Here is a 16,422-nt window from a genome sequence, read left to right as displayed (position 1 = left end):
GTTATGTGTGGCCCATAGTGGGGGGTTATAGGGTTCGGTAGTGGAGGGTTATGTGTGGCCCATAGTGGGGGGGTTATAGGGTTCGGTAGTGGAGGGTTATGTGTGTTCCATAATGGGGGGTTATAGGGTTCGGTAGTGGAGGGTTATGTGTGTTCCATAGTGGGGGGTTATAGGGTTCGGTAGTGGAGGGTTATGTGTGGCCCATAGTGGGGGGTTATAGGGTTCGGTAGTGGAGGGTTATGTGTGGCCCATAGTGGGGGGTTATAGGGTTCGGTAGTGGAGGGTTATGTGTGTTCCATAGTGGGGGGTTATGGGGTTCGGTAGTGGAGGGTTATGTGTGGCCCATAGTGGGGGGTTATAGGGTTCGGTAGTGGAGGGTTATGTGTGTTCCATAGTGGGGGGTTATAGGGTTCGGTAGTGGAGGGTTATGTGTGGTCCATAGTGGGGGTGTATCCACTGTTAATTCCCACATCCCTGCTCAGGGATGTGGCTGACATATCTCTGCTTTGAGACTTTACGCCATGTGGAGACTGCGTTGGGGGGTGGAGTTATGTCAGACTGCTGTTGGTTACCTAGCAACCACCTGAGCAATCCCCAGTGACCATGATTTGTGTCCATGAAGCTACTAGTACTAAAGTGGTCACAAGAAATTGTATCTGCTGTACAGTACACTGCCCCTCCTCCATGCTGTATACACCTGTATTATCTGCTGTACAGTACACTGCTCCTCCATGCTGTATACACCTGTATTATCTGCTGTACAGTACACTGCCCCCCCTTCATGCTGTATACACCTGTATTATCTGCTGTACAGTACACTGCCCCCCCCTCCATGCTGTATACACCTGTATTATCTGCTGTACAGTACACTGCTCCTCCATGCTGTATACACCTGTATTATCTGCTGTACAGTACACTGCTCCTCCATGCTGTATACACCTGTATTATCTGCTGTACAGTATACTGCCCTCCTCCATGCTGTATACACCTGTATTATCTGCTGTACAGTACACTGCTCCTCCATGCTGTATACACCTGTATTATCTGCTGTACAGTACACTGCCCCTCCATGCTGTATACACCTGTATTATCTGCTGTACAGTATACCGCCCTCCTCCATGCTGTATACACCTGTATTATCTGCTGTACAGTACACTGCTCCTCCATGCTGTATACACCTGTATTATCTGCTGTACAGTACACTGCTCCTCCATGCTGTATACACCTGTATTATCTGCTGTACAGTACACTGCCCCCCCCTCCATGCTGTATACACCTGTGTTATCTGCTGTACAGTACACTGCCCCCCCCTCCATGCTGTATACACCTGTATTATCTGCTGTACAGTACACTGCCCCCTCCATGCTGTATACACCTGTATTATCTCCTGTACAGTATACTGCTCCTCCATGCTGTATACACCTGTATTATCTGCTGTACAGTACACTGCCCACCCTCCATGCTGTATACACCTGTATTATCTGCTGTACAATACACTGCCCCCCTCCATGCTGTATACACCTGTATTATCTGCTGTACAGTACACTGCCCCTCCATGCTGTATACACCTGTATAATCTGCTGTATAGTACACTGCTCCTCCATGCTGTATACACCTGTATTATCTGCTGTACAGTACACTGCCCCCCTCCATGCTGTATACACCTGTATTATCTCCTGTACAGTATACTGCTCCTCCATGCTGTATACACCTGTATTATCTGCTGTACAGTACACTGCCCCCCCTCCATGCTGTATACACCTGTATTATCTGCTGTACAGTACACTGCTCCTCCATGCTGTATACACCTGTATTATCTGCTGTACATTACACTGCCCCTCCATGCTGTATACACCTGTATTATCTCCTGTACAGTATACTGCTCCTCCATGCTGTATACACCTGTATTATCTGCTGTACAGTACACTGCCCCCCTCCATGCTGTATACACCTGTATTATCTGCAGTACAGTACACTGCCCCCCCTCCATGCTGTATACACCTGTATTATCTGCTGTACAGTACACTGCTCCTCCATGCTGTATACACCTGTATTATCTGCTGTACAGTACACTGCTCCTCCATGCTGTATACACCTGTATTATCTGCTGTACAGTACACTGCCCCCTCCATGCTGTATACACCTGTATTATCTCCTGTACAGTATACTGCTCCTCCATGCTGTATACACCTGTATTATCTGCTGTACAGTACACTGCCCCCCTCCATGCTGTATACACCTGTATTATCTGCAGTACAGTACACTGCCCCCCCTCCATGCTGTATACACCTGTATTATCTGCTGTACAGTACACTGCTCCTCCATGCTGTATACACCTGTATTATCTGCTGTACAGTACATTGCCCCTCCATGCTGTATACACCTGTATTATCTGCTGTACAGTACACTGCCCCCCCCCTCCATGCTGTATACACCTGTATTATCTGCTGTACAGTACACTGCTCCTCAATGCTGTATACACCTGTATTATCTGCTGTACAGTACACTGCCCCCCTCCATGCTGTATACACCTGTATTATCTGCTGTACAGTACACTGCCCCTCCTCCATGCTGTATACACCTGTATTACCTGCTGTACAGTACACTGCCCCCCTCCATGCTGTATACACCTGTACTATCTGCTGTACAGCACACTGCCCCCTCCATGCTGTATACACCTGTATTATCTGCTGTACAGTACACTGCCCCCTCCATGCTGTATACACCTGTATTATCTGCTGTACAGTACACTGCCCCCTCTATGCTGTATACACCTGTATTATCTGCTGTACAGTACACTGCCCCTCCATGCTGTATACACCTGTATTATCTCCTGTACAGTATACTGCTCCTCCATGCTGTATACACCTGTATTATCTGCTGTACAGTACACTGCCCCCCTCCATGCTGTATACACCTGTATTACCTGCTGTACAGTACACTGCTCCTCCATGCTGTATACACCTGTATTATCTGCTGTACAGTACACTGCTCCTCCATGCTGTATACACCTGTATTATCTGCTGTACAGTACACTGCCCCCCCCTCCATGCTGTATACACCTGTATTATCTGCTGTACAGTACACTGCCCCTCCTCCATGCTGTATACACCTGTATTATCTGCTGTACAGTATACTGCTCCTCCTCCATGCTGTATACACCTGTATTATCTGCTGTACAGTACACTGCTCCTCCATGCTGTATACACCTGTATTATCTACTGTACAGTACACTGCCCCCTCTATGCTGTATACACCTGTATTATCTGCTGTACAGTACACTGCCCCTCCATGCTGTATACACCTGTATTATCTGCTGTACAGTACACTGCCCCCTCTATGCTGTATACACCTGTATTATCTGCTGTACAGTACACTGCCCCTCCATGCTGTATACACCTGTATTATCTCCTGTACAGTATACTGCTCCTCCATGCTGTATACACCTGTATTATCTGCTGTACAGTACACTGCCCCCCTCCATGCTGTATACACCTGTATTACCTGCTGTACAGTACACTGCTCCTCCATGCTGTATACACCTGTATTATCTGCTGTACAGTACACTGCTCCTCCATGCTGTATACACCTGTATTATCTGCTGTACAGTACACTGCCCCCCCCTCCATGCTGTATACACCTGTATTATCTGCTGTACAGTACACTGCCCCTCCTCCATGCTGTATACACCTGTATTATCTGCTGTACAGTATACTGCTCCTCCTCCATGCTGTATACACCTGTATTATCTGCTGTACAGTACACTGCTCCTCCATGCTGTATACACCTGTATTACCTGCTGTACAGTACACTGCCCCCCCCTCCATGCTGTATACACCTGTATTATCTGCTGTACAGTACACTGCTCCTCCATGCTGTATACACCTGTATTATCTGCTGTACAGTACACTGCTCCTCCATGCTGTATACACCTGTATTATCTGCTGTACAGTACACTGCCCCCCCTCCATGCTGTATACACCTGTATTATCTGCTGTACAGTACACTGCCCCCCTCCATGCTGTATACACCTGTATAATCTGCTGTACAGTACACTGCCCCCCCTCCATGCTGTATACACCTGTATTATCTGCTGTACAGTACACTGCTCCTCCTCCATGCTGTATACACCTGTATTATCTGCTGTACAGTACACTGCCCCCCTCCATGCTGTATACATCTGTATTATCTGCTGTACAGTACACTGCCCCTCCTCCATGCTGTATACACCTGTATTATCTGCTGTACAGTACACTGCCCCCCCTCCATGCTGTATACACCTGTATTATCTGCTGTACAGTACACTGCCCCCTCCATGCTGTATACACCTGTATTATCTGCTGTACAGTACACTGCCCCCCTCCATGCTGTATACACCTGTATTATCTGCTGTACAGTACACTGCCCCCCCTCCATGCTGTATACACCTGTATTATCTGCTGTACAGTACACTGCCCCTCCATGCTGTATACACCTGTATTATCTGCTGTACAGTACACTGCCCCCCTCCATGCTGTATACACCTGTATTATCTGCTGTACAGTACACTGCCCCTCCATGCTGTATACACCTGTATAATCTGCTGTACAGTACACTGCCCCTCCATGCTGTATACACCTGTATTATCTGCTGTACAGTACATTGCCCCTCCATGCTGTATACACCTGTATTATCTGCTGTACAGTACACTGCCCCCCTCCATGCTGTATACACCTGTATTATCTACTGTACAGTACACTGCCCCCCTCCATGCTGTATACACCTGTATTATCTGCTGTACAGTACATTGATCCCCTCCATGCTGTATACACCTGTATTATCTGCTGTACAGTACACTGCTCCTCCATGCTGTATACACCTGTATTATCTGCTGTACAGTACACTGCCCCCCTCAATGCTGTATACACCTGTATTATCTGCTGTACAGTACACTGCCCCCCTCCATGCTGTATACACCTGTATTATCTGCTGTACAGTACACTGCCCCCTCCATGCTGTATACACCTGTATTATCTGCTGTACAGTACATTGCTCCCCTCCATGCTGTATACACCTGTATTATCTGCTGTACAGTATACTGCCTGGGCAGCGCCCTCGGTCTCTGACGCTATTACTCCGCGGTGCGGTCAGTGGTTAGTATTATGGCATTGATCTCCGGGAGGAAGTTATCCTGTGACCACATAGTGAGAAGGAGACGCCATCTTCCTGCGGTGAGGATATAGATGGCGGTTCATCACTTCTCCAGTCTGAACATTGCGCTAAGGTTGTGCGGTATATTTTATAAGGTGTTGTCACCACTGCGCGGTCCGTTCTCGTTACGTATCGTTGTCAATGGTCGGACACAGGAGGCCGTGGTGGACTCTGCTGTGACCTCAGCCGAGGGAGGTCTGGTCGTCTTGTCCGGGGAGCAGCGGGGTCTCCCTGTTTTTATCTCACATAACAGTACAGGGAGAAGTCTGCGCCGGGCCCCCCGCTGCACTCGTAATCATCGGCTTTAATCCGGTTTCCATGACAACATGTAAATCCCCCTCCGCTCCGGGGGGAGACTGTAGTAAAATATCCTCAGTTATGGGGAGGCAGGCGGATACGGAGCGCAGCAGGCGAGGCACAGACGCTGGACAATAAGCTGGAGGGCGCTGCTCACTGCACCGCGACGTGTCAGGTGTGCGTGACTCTCTGATATATACTGCACTACTCAGGCTCCGCCCATTACCACTGCGACCAGCACAGCCGCCATGACATGACTGCCGACCCAGGGGGAGAAAGCGAATCCTGTTTATGGGACATGACTACAAAAAGGGGCAGAGTAATGTCTTATACCCCAGTGCAGGCAGGTGAGGGCAAAAGGGTAGATGAGGGGCAGAGTAACTGCTCTTACTCCGGGGGTGCCTGGATGAGGGGCAGTAACCTCTCTTTCCCTGCTGATGCCCGCATGAGTAGTATGTACTCGATCATGAAGCCGGGGTACGGGCAGTAACCACTCTTACCCCAGAGGTGCCCGGATAAGGGGTATGTACCCTATCATAAAGCTCGGGGGAGAGGGCAGAGTAACCTCTTAATCCAATGGTGACCCGATGAGGGGCAGTAACCTCTCTTACCCCCGAGGTGTCTGGATGAAGGGTATGTTCTCCATCATGGAGCCTGGATGGGGGGGTATGTACCGTGAAGCCCGGATGGGGCGTATGTTCTCTATGATGAAGCCCGGTTGGGGGGTATGTTCTCTGTGATGGAGCCCAGTTAGGGGGTATGTTCTATGTGATGGAGCCCGGTTGGGGGGTACCTTCTCTGTGATGAAGCCCAAATGGGAGGTATGTACCGTGAAGCCCGGATGTGGGGCATATTCTTTATGATGGAGCACGGATGGGGGGTATCTACTGTGAAGCCCGGATAGGGGGTATGTGGTTTTTGCATGGGGGGGTATGTTTTTTATGATGGAGCCTGTATGTTGGGTATGTGGTGCCTGGATGGGAGGTATGCACCGTGGATCCCGGATAGGGGGTACGTGGTGCCCGGATGGGGGCTATGTTCTCTATGATGGAGCACGGATAGGGGTTATGTACTGTGGAGCCCAGATGGAGGGGGTGTACGGTGGAGCCTGGATTGGGAGTATGCACTGTGGATCCCAGATAGGGGATAGGTGGTGCCTGGATGGGGGGTATGTTCTCTGTGATAGAGCACGGATAGGGGGTATGTACCATGGAGCCCGGATGGGAGGTATGTTTTCTCTCATGGAGCCCGGATGGGGAGTATGTACCGCAGGGCCCGGATGGGGGTTATGTTCCCTGTGATGGAGCCCGGTTGGGGGGTATGTTCTCTGTGATGGAGCCCTTTTGGGGGGTATGTACCGTGGAGCCCAGTTGGGGGGAATGTATCATGGAGCCCAGTTGGGGGGTATGTTCTCAGTGATGGAGCCCGGTTGGGGGGTATGTACTGTGGAGCCCGGTTGGGGGGTATGTTCTCTGTGATGGATCCCGGTTGGGGGGTATGTTCTCTGTGATGGAGCCCTGTTGGGGGGTATGTACCGTGGAGCCTGGTTGGGCGGTATGTTCTCAGTGATGGAGCCCGGTTGGGGTATATGTACCATGGAGCCCGGTTGTGGGGTATGTTCTCTGTGATGGAGCTCGGTTGGGGGGTATGCACTGTACCATGGAGCCCAGATGGGGGATACGTACCGTGGATCCCGGATAGGGGGTATGTGGTGTCTGGATAGGGGGTATGTTTTTTATGATGGAGCCAGAATGTGGGGTATGTGGTGCCTGGATGGGAGGTATGCATCGCAGATCCTGGAAAGGGGGTACGTGGTGCCCGGATGGGGCTATGTTCTCTATGATAGAGCACGGATGGAGGGTATGTACCGCGGAGCCCGGTTGGGGGGTATGTTCTCTGTGATGGAGCCTGGTTGGGGGGTATGTACCGAGGAGCCCGGTTGGGGGGGGTATGTTCTCTGTGATGGATGCCGGTTGGGGGGGCATGTACTGTGGAGCCCGGTTGGGGGGTATGTTCTATGTGATGGAGCCTAGTTGGGGGGTATGTACGTGGAGCCCAGTTGGGGGGTATGTTCACTATGATGGAGCCCGGATGGGGGAAATGTTCTCTGCGATGGAGCCTGGTTGGGGGGTATATTCTCTGTGATGGTGCCTGGTTGGGGGGTATGTTCTCTGTGATGGAGCCTGGTTGAAGGGTATGTTCGTGGAGCCCGGTTGGGGGGTATGTTCTCTGTGATGGAGCCTGGTTGGGGGGGTATGTATGTGGAGCCCAGTTGGGGGGTATGTTCCCTGTGATGGAGCCCGGTTGGGGGGTATGTTCTCTGTGATGGAGCCTGGTTGGGGGGTTCATTCTCTGTGATGGAGTCTGGTTGGGGGGGTATGTACCGTGGAGCCCGGTTGGGGGGTATGTTCTCTGTTATGGAGCCTGGTTGGGGGGTATGTTCTCTGTGATGGATTCCGGTTGGGGGGTATGTTCTCTGTGATGGAGCCTGGTTGGGGGGTATGTTCTCTGTGAAGGAGCCCAATTGGGGGGTATGTTCTCTGTGATGGAGCCCGGTTGGGGGTATGTACCGTGGAGCCCGATTGGGGGGTATGTTCTCTGTGATGGAGCCTGGTTGGGGGGTATGTTCTCTGTGATGGAGCCCGGTTGGGAGGTATGTACCTTGGAGCCCGATAGGGGGGTATGCTCTCTGTAATGGAGCCCAGTTGGGGGTATGTTCTCTGTGATGGAGCCCTGTTGGGGGGTATGTTCTCTGTGATGGAGTCTGGTTGGGGGGTATGTACCGTGGAGGCCGGTTGGGGGTATGTTCTCTGTAATGGAGCCCGGTTGGGGGGTATGTTCTCTGTGATGGAGCCCGGTTGGGGGGTATGTTCTCTGTGATGGAGCCTGGTTGGGGGGTATGTTCTCTGTGATGGAGCCCGGTTGGGGGGTATGTTCTCTGTTTGGGAGCCAGGTTGGGAGGTATGTACCGTGGAGCTAGGTTGCAGGGTATGTACCGTGGAGCCCAGTTGGGGGGTATGTTCTCTGTTATGGAGCCTGGTTGGGGGGTATGTTCTCTGTGATGGAGCCCGGTAGGGGGTATGCTCTCTGTAATGGAGCCCTGTTGGGGGGTATGTTCTCTGTGATGGAGCCCGGTTGGGAGATATGTACCGTGGAGCCCGGTTGGGGGGTATGTTCTCTGTGATGGAGCCCGGTTGGGGGGTATGTACTCTGTGATGGAGCCCGGTTGGGGGGTATGTTCTCTGTGATGGAGCCCGGTAGAGGGTATGCTCTCTGTAATGGAGCCCGGTTGGGGGGTATGTTCTCTGTGATGGAGCCCGGTTGGGGGGTATGTTCTCTGTAATGGAGCCCGGTAGGGGGTATGCTCTCTGTAATGGAGCCCGGTTGGGGGGTATGCTCTCTGTGATGGAGCCCGGTTGGGGGGTATGTTCTCTGTGATGGAGCCCAGTTGGGGGGTATGTTCTCTGTGATGGAGCCCGGTTGGGAGGTATGTACCTTGGAGCCCGATAGGGGGGTATGCTCTCTGTAATGGAGCCCAGTTGGGGGTATGTTCTCTGTGATGGAGCCCTGTTGGGGGGTATGTTCTCTGTGATGGAGCCCGGTTGGGAGGTATGTACCGTGGAGCCCGGTTGGGGGGTATGTTCTCTGTGATGGAGCCCGGTTGGGGGGTATGCTGTCTGTGATGGAGCCCAGTTGGGGGGTATGTTCTCTGTGATGGAGCCCAGTTGGGGGGTATGTTCTCTGTGATGGAGCCCGGTTGGGGGGTATGTTCTCTGTGATGGAGCCCGGTAGGGGGTATGCTCTCTGTAATGGAGCCCGGTTGGGGGGTATGTTCTCTGTGATGGAGCCCGGTTGGGGGGTATGTTCTCTGTAATGGAGCCCGGTAGGGGGTATGCTCTCTGTAATGGAGCCCGGTTGGGGGGTATGCTCTCTGTGATGGAGCCCGGTTGGGGGGTATGTTCTCTGTGATGGAGCCCGGTTGGGGGGTATGTTCTCTGTGATGGAGCCCGGTTGGGAGGTATGTACCTTGGACCCCGGTAGGGGGGTATGCTCTCTGTAATGGAGCCCAGTTGGGGGTATGTTCTCTGTGATGGAGCCCTGTTGGGGGGTATGTTCTCTGTGATGGAGCCCGGTTGGGAGGTATGTACCGTGGAGCCCGGTTGGGGGGTATGTTCTCTGTGATGGAGCCCGGTTGGGGGGTATGCTGTCTGTGATGGAGCCCGGTTGGGGGGTATGTTCTCTGTGATGGAGCCCGGTTGGGGGGTATGTTCTCTGTGATGGAGCTCGGTTGGGGGGTATGCTCTCTGTGATGGAGCCCGGTTGGGGGGTATGCTCTCTGTGATGGAGCTCGGTTGGGGGGTATGCTCTCTGTGATGGAGCCCGGTTGGGGGGTATGTTCTCTGTAATGGAGCCCGGCAGGGGGTATGCTCTCTGTAATGGAGCCCGGTTGGGGGGTATGCTCTCTGTGATGGAGCCCGGTTGGGGGGTATGCTCTCTGTGATGGAGCCCGGTTGGGGGGTATGCTCTCTGTGATGGAGCCCGGTTGGGGGGTATGTTCTCTGTGATGGAGCCCGGTAGGGGGTATGTTCTCTGTGATGGAGCCCGGTTGGGGGTATGCTCTCTGTGATGGAGCCTGGTTGGGGGTATGCTCTCTGTGATGGAGCCCGGTTGGGGGGTATGCTCTCCGTAATGGAGCCCGGTAGGGGGTATGTTATCTGTGATGGAGTCTGGTTGGGGGTATGCTCTCTGTGATGGAGCCCGGTAGGGGGTATGCTCTCTGTGATGGAGCCCGGTTGGGGGGTATGCTCTCTGTGATGGAGCCCGGTTGGGGGGTATGCTCTCTGTGATGGAGCCCGGTTGGGGGGTATGTTCTCTGTGATGGAGCCCGGTTAGGGGTATGCTCTCTGTGATGGAGCCCGGTTGGGGGGGATGCTCTCTGTGATGGAGCCCGGTTGGGGGGGATGCTCTCTGTGATGGAGCTCGGCTGGGGGGTATGCTCTCTGTGATAAAGTCCGGTTGGGGGGTATGTTCTCTGTGATGGAGCCCGGTTGGGGGGTATGTACCTTGGAGCCCGGTAGGTGGGAATGTTCTCTGTGATGGAGCCCGGTTGGGGGGTATGTACCTTGGAGCCCGGTTGGGGGGTATGCTCTCTGTGATGGAGCCCGGTTGGGGGGTATGTTCTCTGTGATGGAGCCCGGTTGGGGGGTATGTACCTTGGAGCCCGGTAGGGGGGAATGTTCTCTGTGATGGAGCCCGGTTGGGGGGTATGTACCTTGGAGCCCGGTTGGGGAGTATGTTCTCTGTGATGGAGCCCGGTTGGGGGGTATGTTCTCTGTGATGGAGCCCGGTTGGGGGGGTATGTTCTCTGTGATGGAGCCCGGTTGGGGGGTATGTTCTCTGTGATGGAGCCCGGTTGGGGGGTATGTTCTCTGTGATGGAGCCTGGTTGGGGGAGGTATGTACCTTGGAGTCCGGTTGGGGGGTATGCTCTCTGTGATGGAGCCCGGTTGGGGGGTATGTTCTCTGTGATGGAGCCTGGTTGGGGGGTATGTTCTCTGTGATGGAGCCCTGTTGGGGGGGTATGTTCTCTGTGATGGAGCCTGGTTGGGGGGTATGTACCTTGGAGTCCGGTTGGGGGGTATGCTCTCTGTGATGGAGCCCGGTTGGGGGGTATGTTCTCTGTGATGGAGCCCGGTTGGGGGGTATGCTCTCTGTGATGGAGCCCGCTTGGGGGGTATGTTCTCTGTAATGGAGCCCGGTTGGCGGGTATGTACCGTGGAGCCCGGTTGGGGGGTATGCTCTCTGTGATGGAGCCCGGTTGGGGGGTATGCTCTCTGTGATGGAGCCCGGTTGGGGTGTATGCTCTCTGTGATGGAGCCCGGTTGGGGGGTATGTTCTCTGTGATGGAGCCCGGTTGGGGGTATGTACCTTGGAGCCCGGTTGGGGGGTATGTACCTTGGAGCCCGGTTGGGGGGTATGTACCTTGGAGCCCGGTTGGGGGGTATGTTCTCTGTAATGGAGCCCGGTTGGCGGGTATGTACCGTGGAGCCCGGTTGGGGGGTATGCTCTCTGTGATGGAGCCCGGTTGGGGGGTATGCTCTCTGTGATGGAGCCCGGTTGGGGTGTATGCTCTCTGTGATGGAGCCCGGTTGGGGGGTATGTTCTCTGTGATGGAGCCCGGTTGGGGGTATGTACCTTGGAGCCCGGTTGGGGGGTATGTACCTTGGAGCCCGGTTGGGGGGTATGTTCTCTGTGATGGAGCCCGGTTGGGGGTATGTACCTTGGAGCCCGGTTGGGGGGTATGCTCTCTGTGATGGAGCCCGGTTGGGGGGGTATGCTCTCTGTGATGGAGCCCGGTTGGGGGGTATGTTCTCTGTGATGGAGCCTGGTTGGGGGGTATGTTCTCTGTGATGGAGCCTGGTTGGGGGGTATGTACCTTGGAGCCCGGTTGGGGGGTATGCTCTCTGTGATGGAGCCCGGTTGGGGGGTATGCTCTCTGTGATGGAGCCCGGTTGGGGGGTATGTTCTCTGTGATGGAGCCTGGTTGGGGGGTATGCTCTCTGTGATGGAGCCCGGTTGGGGGGTATGCTCTCTGTGATGGAGCCCGGTTGGGGGGGTATGCTCTCTGTGATGGAGCCCGGTTGGGGGGTATGTTCTCTGTGATGGAGCCTGGTTGGGGGGTATGTTCTCTGTGATGGAGCCCGGTTGGGGGGTATGTACCTTGGAGCCCGGTTGGGGGGTATGTTCTCTGTGATGGAGCCCGGTTGGGGGGTATGCTCTCTGTGATGGAGCCCGGTTGGGGGGGTATGCTCTCTGTGATGGAGCCTGGTTGGGGGGTATGTTCTCTGTGATGGAGCCCGGTTGGGGGGTATGCTCTCTGTGATGGAGCCCGGTTGGGGGGTATGCTCTCTGTGATGGAGCCTGGTTGGGGGGTATGTTCTCTGTGATGGAGCCCGGTTTGGGGGTATGCTCTCTGTGATGGAGCCCGGTTGGGGGGTATGTTCTCTGTGATGGAGCCTGGTTGGGGGGTATGTTCTCTGTGATGGAGCCCGGTTGGGGGGTACCTTCTCTGTGATGGAGCCCGGTTGGGGGGTATGCTCTCTGTGATGGAGCCCGGTTGGGGGGTATGTGCCGGGTGCTGGGGGCCGGGGGGGAGGAGGAGGGGGTCGGGGTCTGCAGCCTCGCTGCCTGTAGTGACTGTAAATCCCGGTGTGGAGCGGCTGTGGCCCGGGAGGAGCGGGCAGGCGGGCGGGCGGGGGGAGGATCAGGCAGCTTTCCTCCTCTCTCTCTCATCCGCGGTGCAGCTGCGGGGAGGCCGCCGGTCGTTGCTCGGTGTCTGCCGGGATTGCTCGGGCTGCAGAGCTGGAGGTTTACCGATCGTCTCCTGCGCGGTGAGTCCTTCATCCTCCGTGTCCCGGGGCTTTGTGTCAGGTGGGACCGGCACAGCGAGGGTTAATAGCCCGGATAACGGGCGGACGGGGCGGTAACGAGCGGCTCCGGTGAGTTGTGATTACCGGGGTTTCCAGCAGTGATGGGGGGAGCGGTGTGTGACCTTCCGGTACCGCGGCTGCATCCTGCGCACCGGCTCTTTGTGTCACCTTCAGCCGGGAGCCCAGGTGTCAGAGGTGGCCCAAGAGCTGGCACTCCATCCGGGGGGAGACCCCTGTGTATAGGGGAGACCCCGGTGTATAGGGGAGACCCCGGTGTATAGGGGAGACCCCTGTGTATAGGGGAGACCCCTGTGTATAGGGGAGACCCCGGTGTATAGGGGAGACCCCGGTGTATAGGAGAGACCCCGGTGTATAGGGGAGACCCCCGTGTATAGGAGAGACCCCCGTGTATAGGGGAGACCCCGGTGTATAGGGGAGACCCCCGTGTATAGGAGAGACCCCTGTGTATAGGGGAGACCCCGGTGTATAGGGGAGACCCCCGTGTATAGGAGAGACCCTGGTCTATAGGGGAGACCCCCGTGTATAGGAGAGACCCCGGTGTATAGGGGAGACCCCGGTGTATAGGAGAGACCCCCGTCTATAGGGGAGACCCCCGTGTATAGGAGAGACCCCCGTGTATAGGAGTGACCCCTGTGTATAGGAGAGACCCCGGTGTATAGGGGAGACCCCCGTGTATAGGAGAGACCCCGGTGTATAGGGGAGACCCCTGTGTATAGGAGAGACCCCGGTGTATAGGAGAGACCCCCGTCTATAGGGGAGACCCCCGTGTATAGGAGAGACCCCGGTGTATAGGGGAGACCCCGGTGTATAGGAGAGACCCCGGTGTATAGGGGAGACCCCCGTCTATAGGGGAGACCCCCGTGTATAGGGGAGACCCCTGTATATAGGAGAGACCCCGGTGTATAGGAGAGACCCCTGTATATAGGAGAGACCCCGGTGTATAGGAGAGACCCCTGTATATAGGAGAGACCCCGGTGTATAGGGGAGACCCCCGTGTATAGGAGAGACCCCGGTGTATAGGAGAGACCCCTGTGTATAGGGGAGAGACCCCCGTGTATAGGAGAGACCCCGGTGTATAGGGGAGACCCCGGTGTATAGGGGAGACCCCGGTGTATAGGGGAGACCCCCGTGTATAGGGGAGACCCCCATGTATAGGAGAGACCCTGGTCTATAGGGGAGACCCCGGTGTATAGGAGAGACCCCCATCTATAGGGGAGACCCCCGTGTATAGGAGAGACTCTGGTCTATTGGGGAGACCCCCATGTATAGGAGAGACCCCCTTGTATAGGAGAGACCCCCTTGTATAGGAGAGACCCCGGTGTATAGGAGAGACCCCTGTGTATAGGAGAGACCCTGGTCTATAGGGGAGACCCCCGTGTATAGGAGAGACCCTGGTCTATAGGGGAGACCCTGGTCTATAGGGGAGACCCTGGTCTATAGGGGAGACCCTGGTCTATAGGGGAGACCCCCGTGTATAGGGGAGACCCACGTGTATAGGGGAGACCCCCGTGTATAGGAGAGACCCTGGTCTATAGGGGAGACCCCCGTGTATAGGGGAGACCCCCGTGTATAGGAGAGACCCTGGTCTATAGGGGAGACCCCCGTGTATAGGGGAGACCCCCGTGTATAGGGAAGACCCTGGTCTATAGGGGAGACCCCCGTGTATAGGAGAGACCCTGGTCTATAGGGGAGACCCCCGTGTATAGGAGAGACCCTGGTCTATAGGGGAGACCCCCGTGTATAGGAGAGACCCCCGTGTATAGGAGAGACCCTGGTCTATAGGGGAGACCCTGGTGTATAGGGGAGACCCTGGTGTATAGGGGAGACCCCCGTGTATAGGAGAGACCCTGGTCTATAGGGGAGACCCCCGTGTATAGGAGAGACCCCTGTGTATAGGGGAGACCCCGGTGTATAGGAGAGACCCCCGTCTACATTATATAGGAGAGACCCCCGTGTATAGGGGAGACCCCCGTGTATAGGGGAGACCCCTGTGTATAGGAGAGACCCTGGTCTATAGAGGAGACCCCCGTGTATAGGAGAGACCCTGGTCTATAGGGGAGACCCCCGTGTATAGGAGAGACCCCCGTGTATAGGAGAGACCCCCGTGTATAGGAGAGACCCTGGTCTATAGGGGAGACCCTGGTCTATAGGGGAGACCCTGGTGTATAGGGGAGACCCCCGTGTATAGGAGAGACCCTGGTCTATAGGGGAGACCCCCGTGTATAGGAGAGACCCCGGTGTATAGGGGAGACCCCGGTGTATAGGGGAGACCCCGGTGTATAGGGGAGACCCTGGTCTATAGGGGAGACCCCTGTGTATAGGAGAGACCCTGGTCTATAGGGGAGACCCCGGTGTATAGGGGAGACCCTGGTCTATAGGGGAGACCCCGGTGTATAGGGGAGACCCTGGTCTATAGGGGAGACCCCCGTGTATAGGAGAGACTCTGGTGTATAGGGGAGACCCCGGTGTATAGGGGAGACCCCTGTGTATAGGAGAGACCCCTGTGTATAGGGGAGACCCCGGTGTATAGGGGAGACCCCGGTGTATAGGAGAGACCCTGGTCTATAGGGGAGACCCCGTGTATAGGGGAGACCCCCGTGTATAGGAGAGACCCCGGTGTATAGGGGAGACCCTGGTGTATAGGGGAGACCCCGGTGTATAGGGGAGACCCCGGTGTATAGGGGAGACCCCCGTGTATAGGGGAGACCCCCGTGTATAGGAGAGACCCTGGTCTATAGGGGAGACCCCCGTGTATAGGGGAGACCCCCGTGTATAGGGGAGACCCCCGTGTATAGGAGAGACCCTGGTCTATAGGGGAGACCCCCGTGTATAGGAGAGACCCTGGTCTATAGGGGAGACCCCGGTGTATAGGAGACACCCCGGTGTATAGGGGAGACCCCCGTGTATAGGGGAGACCCCCGTGTATAGGGGAGACCCCGGTGTATAGGAGAGACCCCGGTGTATAGGGGAGACCCCGGTGTATAGGAGAGACCCCCGTCTACATTATATAGGAGAGATCCCCGTGTATAGGGGAGACCCCTGTGTATAGGAGAGACTCCCAATGTATAGGAGAGACCCCCGTCTACATTATATAGGAGAGATCCCTGTGTATAGGAGAGACCCCCAATGTATAGGAGAGACCCCCGTGTATAGGAGAGACCCCCGTGTATAGGGGAGACCCCCGTGTATAGGGGAGACCCCTGTATATAGGAGAGACCCCCGTGTATAGGAGAGACCCCCGTCTACATGATATAGTAGAGACCCCCGTGTATAGGAGAGACCCCCGTCTACATTATATAGGAGAGACCCCTGTGTATAGGGGAGACCCCTGTGTATAGGAGAGACCCCTGTGTATAGGAGAGACCCTTGTATATAGGAGAGACCCCCGTGTATAGGGGAGACCCCCGTGTATAGGAGAGACCCCCGTCTACATGATATAGTAGAGACCCCCATGTATAGGGGAGACCCCCGTGTATAGGAGAGAC

General features: G+C 55.2%; 1 protein-coding gene across 7 annotated transcripts in view; it reads left to right on the top strand.

The window, feature by feature from the left end:
• The window catches only part of RAP1GAP (RAP1 GTPase activating protein), a 101,265-nt gene that overhangs the window by 16,107 nt on the left and 68,736 nt on the right, over window positions 1-16,422 (top strand). For 2 of the 7 annotated variants that reach the window (XM_069946890.1, XM_069946888.1), the window contains exon 1: window positions 12,755-12,877. The exons of 4 other annotated variants lie outside the window; for them this stretch is intronic. The gene's annotated coding sequence lies outside the window, so the exon portion shown is untranslated. Of the gene's footprint in view, window positions 1-12,754; window positions 12,878-12,941; window positions 12,986-16,422 lie in introns of those variants that run through there. One more of the 7 variants, XM_069946889.1, reaches the window with a different exon arrangement.

Source organism: Dendropsophus ebraccatus, chromosome 12, assembly GCF_027789765.1.
Source record: "Dendropsophus ebraccatus isolate aDenEbr1 chromosome 12, aDenEbr1.pat, whole genome shotgun sequence".
NCBI lineage: Eukaryota > Metazoa > Chordata > Amphibia > Anura > Hylidae > Dendropsophus > Dendropsophus ebraccatus.
Note: the sequence above shows the minus strand (reverse complement) of the source record. Positions and strands in the feature narration are given on the sequence as shown.